Source organism: Phragmites australis, chromosome 14 (assembly GCF_958298935.1).
Source record: "Phragmites australis chromosome 14, lpPhrAust1.1, whole genome shotgun sequence".
Lineage (NCBI taxonomy): Eukaryota > Viridiplantae > Streptophyta > Magnoliopsida > Poales > Poaceae > Phragmites > Phragmites australis.
The window spans coordinates 21,495,152-21,502,111 of NC_084934.1; positions in this window are offsets into that span (position 1 = coordinate 21,495,152).

A 6,960-nucleotide genomic window follows, 5' to 3' on the forward strand; every position below is an offset into this window, starting at 1 on the left:
GCAAAAGTAGTTTGTATAAACATAAGTCCTTAGCACGTCCATACTATCTAGGCTGCATCCTATGGTCTACACGGCTCTGATACCACTTCTGTAACACCCAGTTTTAAAAGGACAAAACCTAGCACAACACATGTATGCCAGGAACAAATTTCATACATGTGCTTACATCACAAGTGTTATCATCATAGTGCCATTATTACAACGTTATTTAGATTAATACAAAAGGGACCCGATGGTCAAAAAGAAAACACAACGGAAACTAAAGGGGGGTATTTAGCGCCAGCGGGGATCCAACTTCCACAGGCGTCGACCGGGGGCACCACAGCCTAGAACAGCAGCTCCGGGTCGAAGTCATCGTTGTCGAAGGCTCCAGCCTCATCGACGGCTTCTAAACGGCGGTAGAATGCAAGGTAGGGGACAACAAGTGTGAGTACAAAGATTGTACTTCTGAACGGTGGACTTCTTAGAGACCATAACTGAGGAGGTGGACTTCTTCTAGGAGATGGGTGAGGAGAGGGAGATCTAAGAGGCAACGATGGCCTGAGGTGTACTCGAGAGTAGAGGTTCTCGGGAGCTGTCCCTGGTGGAAACACTATGTAGGCCTTCTCCCACGCGATGAATGTGTGCTCGTTCTCTCCTATAGTGTTCGTCCCCTCCTCTGTGGGGTAGTCCACCTCAACATGGTGGTACTGGTCAACTGCCTCGTCTACTTCGATGACAGCGTAGCCCTTCGATTTTGGACGTCCGTGCAATTGTTCGTGGGAGCCACGGGGATAAGCCACGCCGGAAGCCACCTTGATGGTAATGTTCCTAGCACCAATTTGTAATTCACACAGTGTCCGTGCTGTGATGAGGTCCATAGGATAAGTGATGGATTCAGCTCCCGAAACTCCCCTAGACACACAGCTACTCCGACGACCACCGGGGCTGGAGCGCGCACCATCAGGAGACGCTTTCGGCCGTTCCTGCTCGCTCAGAATGCACCCCGTTGACGCATGAGGGCTTGGGACACTGCTTGTGCTATTTTTTCTTCTGTAGGTTCCCTCTCCTTTTGTAGCGCTTGTTCAAGCATTTCCATCATCCTAGCTGGTTCTGCCACTTATTCTGCATCTCGCGCTGCTTGGGATCTCTTTCGACTCTTGTAACTGTTGACGTCGCCTAGGAATCCAAATTTCCAACCCATCACCCCAATGCCTCGTGTGCGACCACCATGCTCCTTATTTCCCAGGGCCAAGGTGAGCTCGTCCCTATCCATTTTTTGGCTTCAAAGAGCCTTGTGAAGACTGCTCGTGGGCTTCCGCAAGCTTTTTTGCAAGATCTTGCGTCACTTCCAGGTCTTTGGAGGTCCTAAAGGATAAGCTTCCATCAAACGAGTAAGAAGCACCCCTCCCAAGAAGGAAGCGTGTCGATTGTTCGCTCCAACCCTCCATCTCAGGTGTGACATATCTCTATTGCAGTTCATCTAGCTATTGTTGCCACTACCTTTCTTTCCTCACGTACCCACGACTTCTGACTCTATGAGGGTACAGATTCTTCTTCGAGTATGCTTTGTCCAACTCACTCAACCTCTGTGCTTCTTCCGACAACTTGTACTCCACAAAGGCTTACCGATGATCTTCTAGTTGCAGCCATTTGTGGAAATCCAGCATTGTACCTTTCTACACATACGTTCTGTTCAGTGTCCCCTTCTGTAACACCCAAAAATTCAATTTTTGCAATAATATAAAATTTTCCTAGAACTTTAATCAGGTGTTGCAACTTAGTTCAATAGGAAATTAATTTCTAAATTTAACTTGGCCTAGGATAAATGTTTGAATGCATTCATGCCGTTGTAGATGCAATAAGGTTTTATTGGGTGAAAAAAGTTTGCAAAATTTCGCTAGGATTTGCCGCTTTAAAACCTCTTTTGAAAATGTGTTGAAATTAAATTGGAAAAGGCTTTGAAAATCAAGAAAATGCTTTTGGGCTGAATTCTTTTTCCTGGCCCAGCTCACACCCTCCCCCCTCCCTTCTTTCCCCACCCGCATGGGCCGGCTATCTCCCTCCAGCGCGGCCCAAGCCAGCATAGCTGGCCCTCCCCCTATCGCTCACCGCCCTGTGGGCCCGGCACTGAGCCGAGCCAAGCGCCCGCCCGAGCCGCGAGCTGAGCCGCCGCCTGGTCAGCTCACCTTCTCCCTCCTCCCGCCACAGGACCCCCGAGCTCCCAAATCCCGCCGTAGCTTCAAATCACCGCCTCCCCGCGCATTGATTTGGCAATCAAAGTACACGGCCGCGTTCCCCTCTTTCCTTTACCCCCAATCCGACCGTTTCCCCCTTGATTCCAATCTCTCTTGCATGGAAACCGAAGCTTTGATTGCACTTGGAGCCACCAGCCAATCTTCTCGAATCCGGCCATCTCCCTCCCCCTCTTGGCTACTTAAGCCCTCCTTCAGCTTCCTTGCTCCGTTCCCCACCCGAACCACCCCTTTCCCCCTTGAATTGCGCACGGATTTCAGCTCTCTGCCGAGTCCGCCATTGTTGACGGTAAGAAGCTCACCGCCGATCGATTTCTCCTCGGCCGGACCATAATTGACCCCTTTTCTTTCTTTTTCGGTGTCGCCGGACCTCAAGGAGTTCACCTCAGCGCTTTTTGGAGCGTCTCTCACAGTCGGACTCCGTTTCAGCTGTAACCGAAGCACCGCCGACCTTCTTCTCCATCGTCGGCTGTCTCCAGAGCTCCTCGGCCACCGTCGAGCCCGCAGTGAGACTCCCTTTTCCCCCCTTTCTCAACTGCGCCGCTCCCCGTTGAGTTCCAAGGCCGGATACGCCGTTTGGCGCATCACCGGCGAACTCACCGTCGCCCCTGCTGCTGCCGGTCGTCGCCCCCTTGTTGAAAGCCACCGACATCGCCCCTTTGAATCTCGGCCGTCAGATCTCTGACCAACGGCCCGGATTAGACCGGCCGGTACCTTACCCCTTCGGTCCACCATGGACCGGTGGACCGATGCTCTTTCAGTGGTCCACAAGCCCCGTAGACCATTTCCACGTCTTTTTCATTTGAGAAATAAATCTGGTTTTATTTTATGACATCATAAATCCAATTTCCAGTACAAAAATAATTCGGATTTTCTCTAATAATAAGTAAAATTTGTAGAAACACCCCTGGAACTTCAAACGCTCATAACTTTTTGCTCGTAGCTCCGATTTAGGCGATCTTTGCGCTCATATTCTCGTAGCGATGTGTAAATACTGTTTATAGGGGTTTTCTCCAGTTTTAGGACTGTTTGGTGAACTGTTCTTATGTATGATTGTGTGCTCGTGTAGACGATTCAGTCCAAGAGTTCGGGAACTTCCAGGAAGAAGATTTTGAAGGACCTGTGCATCACTTCAACGAAGGCAAGTGTCTTGACCATGTTGTGAACCCAGTTTTTACATAAATATAGTCTTTATCAAATATGCATGCGGTTTTACGAAATGGGTAGTATAGCAAACACTAGTGTTAGTTGTAGATATTTTATCCTTAAAATAACATCATGTTTATGCTTAGCCATGCTTTTAGATGAACATGTAGCGTGTAGGTGATGAATCATGAGTTATGAACTAAAAGTTGATATAGGAAGTATGACATGAAAACTGATGTTGTTAAGGGAGTTAACAACAAGGATATTTGGGGTTTTGGGCAAGAAAGGGGTTATTCTCGGCATGGTTGGTTGATTGGAGGTGCATGGTAATCTACCCTTATGGGGTTATTGGCGGTCTTGCCCAGACCTTTTTAAGGACCGGTTCATGGAGCGACCATCCATGGCAACAGAATAACCACGAGACCAATATGATACGGCTTGGTCTAGTAATTTTATGTTCTCCCAATGTTGTATGAGCCAATTGGATGTGTAGATAAGGAAGGGTTACTTCCAGATTCTACCCGGCACAAGAGGGGGCTTCTGGGGTGGAGGGTTACTCGACTTATGTACGGCAGTGAAACCTCAGTGGGCAAGTGCATACTGGGAGACTCTTTGGAAAAGCCTCGTAGTGATCGCTTGGCGCACACCCTGGAAGTGTGTAAGGTACCGGCAGGTACCGGTAACAGAGAAGATCATGACTCATGAGTAAAGTGTACAAACTCTACAGAGTGTTCACGGTTATGAGCGGCATGGACCCTCAAATGATTGGTCGGGTGGATGTCTTACATGGTTGAGAATTGGTTGGATTCTCGGAGGTTCATGAAAATCTTTTGTACATCTTTTCCTTTTGTAAAATAAAATTGCTTTTCCATAGTTCAGGTATAAAAATCAGCTTTTATGTAAATAAAACCCTAGAGAATTGGAAATCTTGGTTCAAGCCACCATATCATAGTTTTCCCCACTTGTTGAGTATTGGAAATACTCACGCTTGATGTTTCAAAAGGTGAAGCTTTTGAAGATTTCCCTGAAGTTGATGCCGAGTTCTAGGCTTGTGGAGTTTCCGGTCAACTGCCTGTTGGCGTGGAGCTGCACTGTGTTCTGGTCTGCTGTGGTGTATTTTCTTTTAGACCCGTGTGTGGTCATTTTGTAATAAATAATGTTGTAATAAGAAGCACTGTGTCTGTTATGCACTGATGACGTTGCTATATGTATGAATAAACTGATCCTGGCATACATATAGTTTACACTTGATTTTAATCTTAAAATCGGGTGTGACACCTTCGAGTTCTTAAATGAAAGGCCCATGATCATTAGCGTCCTACGCTTAACTACTTCCATATCTGTCTCTTCAGGGAAGTCGAACATCTCTAAAATCTTAGGCCATAAGATGTCGTTCTTGATCGAATCAAAAATCACGTGCAGATCACCTCGTTCACCAGTCCACAATCTGTAGCTGATGGGCACGTGATCCGTAATAGCAATCCCACAGACTGACTTGTATGGCCCCAGAACTCTCTCTGGTGCAGTTGGCTCCCCTGCTGGTGAGACCTCCGTGATCACAAATTGTCCCGTAGGCATCTTCGAGGGACCTCGGACACAATGTCGCTCCTGGGATTGCTCATTGTTGTGACCCTCTAGAGTGTCAAGCATCTACGCATAAGCGAAAAAACTATTGGGAACCTATACGATAATATGTACAACAGATGCATTCATCTACTTATGAATTACCTCATCGCCTCCACATGCGTCTGTTTGGCCCAGGTTGAGGTAGTGGCTCGGGCTACCTTCTTCAATGTTTGACAGCGGCACTACATCTCCTTCTAAGACCTGGCCTGGATTGGCGGTTGGTGATGCCATCACTTCCTAGGAGTTCTGCATACGATGACAACGAGCGGTTGAGTATTCTACATATAAAAGCAGAGGAAGGAGGAAGATAGAGATAAAGCCGACGAGGGAGGAAGGGAGGTTGTTGAAAGAGTGAGATAACCATGAAGGAATCGAATATTAAAGCAATTATGAGCATTATGGCATTCTGTAAACTGGTTTTCGCAAAACCAAATATCAAAGCAATTATGAGCATTATGGCATTATGAGCATTATTGCATTCTGTTTGCTTCCTTTGAACCAAATACACAACTAAAAGATCATGATAAACAATCCTCTGAATTACTACAGCATCCTGGATAGAGATATTGAACAAGTGACTAAACACTGGAAGAGAAAGAAGCTCCTGTATAACAAGAAGATGTCTGCGCAACAGAACAGCAGGAGCTTGAAGCCTCAGACACAAAATCATCAACCTACTGCTCTATCATACACCAACTCATGTCCAAGAGTTTAATGCAATTAAGCAGTAAGCTGAAACCAACAAAATCTCAAGATCGACATACATGAACCGATCATACAGAAACAAAGCTCAAATACCAGTTACTTCCTATGCCTTTAGCAATCAGAGAACTAACAAGACCTTATCTATTGTACTCACTTATCCAGTCCAATTTCAATGAACTTAATCACCACTCAGCAATAGAACCATGCATCCAAATTGTTGAGATCAAAGGAAGATAGTAACCAAACTGACAGCGGTCGGTGAGGCACCCTATACCAAGGAGGGTGGAGGATTTACCTTTGCTCTATCGGTCGGCGAGAAGGGCGGGCATGGACAACGACAGCATGAGCGGGACGGCAGTGTAGGAGATGAAGACGACAATGTAGGGGACAGAGACGGCGGTGTAGGGGACGGGGGGACGGGGGGACGGAGAGGGTGGCCTCAGCTCCGGGATAGGGACGGTGGGGCTCCGGGGATGAAAACGGCGGGGCTTCGGGGACGGCGAAGTCGGGGAGGATGCGGCGGAGACGGCGGTGTCGGGGCAGGGCTCAATTTTTGTAAGTGCTAGAGGGCAGGCGTCAAGAAATATAATATGGGGGAGGGCTTTTACTGCCGGCTCAATTCAAGCACCGGCAGTGAAAGGGTATTGTCACTGTCGGCTCAATATAACGATCGACAGTGAAAGGGTACTTTCACTGCCAGCTCAATTTGAGTGCCAGCAGTGAAAGGGTACCTTCACTGCCGGCTCAATACAACGACCGGCAGTGAAAGGGTACTTTCACTGCCGGCCCAATAACTTCACGGCAATGAAAGTTGTTTCACTGCCAGCCTAATATGTCCACCGGTAGTAAAACCCCTTTCCCTGCTAGTGGCTTGGTGTGCAAAAAATTTTCAAAGTTTCGTGCGCGCGCGAAGAGACTCGAACCCACGATCTGCATAAGTAAGACCGAACAAACCGCTGTGCTACTCAAGTGATTTCAATTTATTATGTACTACCTATACTTATTAACATTTTATTGACCTAAACACCTAATACATATTTATTTAAATTTGAACTTGCTATATACCAAAATTATGTTCCACCATAAACTAGAAACTGAAGGTTCCATAACAAAAGTGAGGCATATTAATTACATCTAAAACAAATTCATACATAGTAATTAATACAATTTAGCTACTTTGTATTAACAATTCACCCTTCATTATGATCACGATGTACATAGGGAGGTTCGTCGGTGTCTTCCATGGGAC